At 33.1% G+C, this 468-nt stretch overlaps 1 non-coding gene across 1 annotated transcript in view; it reads right to left on the bottom strand.

The window, feature by feature from the left end:
• Positions 1-352: 352 nt before the first annotated feature.
• The window catches only part of LOC145846503 (5S ribosomal RNA), a 119-nt gene continuing 3 nt past the window's right edge, over positions 353-468 (bottom strand). Inside the window, exon 1 of the ribosomal RNA XR_014370793.1 lies at positions 353-468. This exon is cut by the window's right edge and continues 3 nt beyond it. This is a non-coding gene — a ribosomal RNA (5S ribosomal RNA).

The raw sequence follows: 468 nt of genomic DNA, 5'->3' as shown, positions 1-468 counted from the left end.
AAAATTTATTTTCGTTTGATTTTTCAAGTAGCCACGCTTTTATTTGTTTTTGGACAAAAAAACTTTTAAGTTTTAGTATAAAAGACTAATTGTATTAATTTTAACTCAGAAAATTGTACTCTACAAGATGGTGCCATTATTTTTTCGATATCTCAAACTGGTCAAACCACTTTTTTAGCGCTCTAATTGGTTTAAACAGCAAATAACGTTATCTGATTGGCTTACGTTTTTATTTGCTAATAACTAGAATTTACTTTTCTTTTAAGCGTTAAAGAAATGTAAATAAACGAGTAATAAGTATAAATAGGTCAGAAAGAAAAATAGTACAAAAAAGATGAATTCAAAAAGCAAAAGCCTACGGCACGTGGTATTCCCAAGCGGTCACCCATCTAAGTACTAACCACGCCCGACACTGCTTAACTTCCCAGATCGGACGAGATGGGGTGTGCTCAGTGTGGTATGGTCGTA

This window comes from Thalia democratica, unplaced genomic scaffold (assembly GCF_965202585.1).
Source record: "Thalia democratica unplaced genomic scaffold, ktThaDemo2.hap1.1 HAP1_SCAFFOLD_483, whole genome shotgun sequence".
NCBI classification, from domain to species: domain Eukaryota; kingdom Metazoa; phylum Chordata; class Thaliacea; order Salpida; family Salpidae; genus Thalia; species Thalia democratica.
Note: the sequence above shows the minus strand (reverse complement) of the source record. Positions and strands in the feature narration are given on the sequence as shown.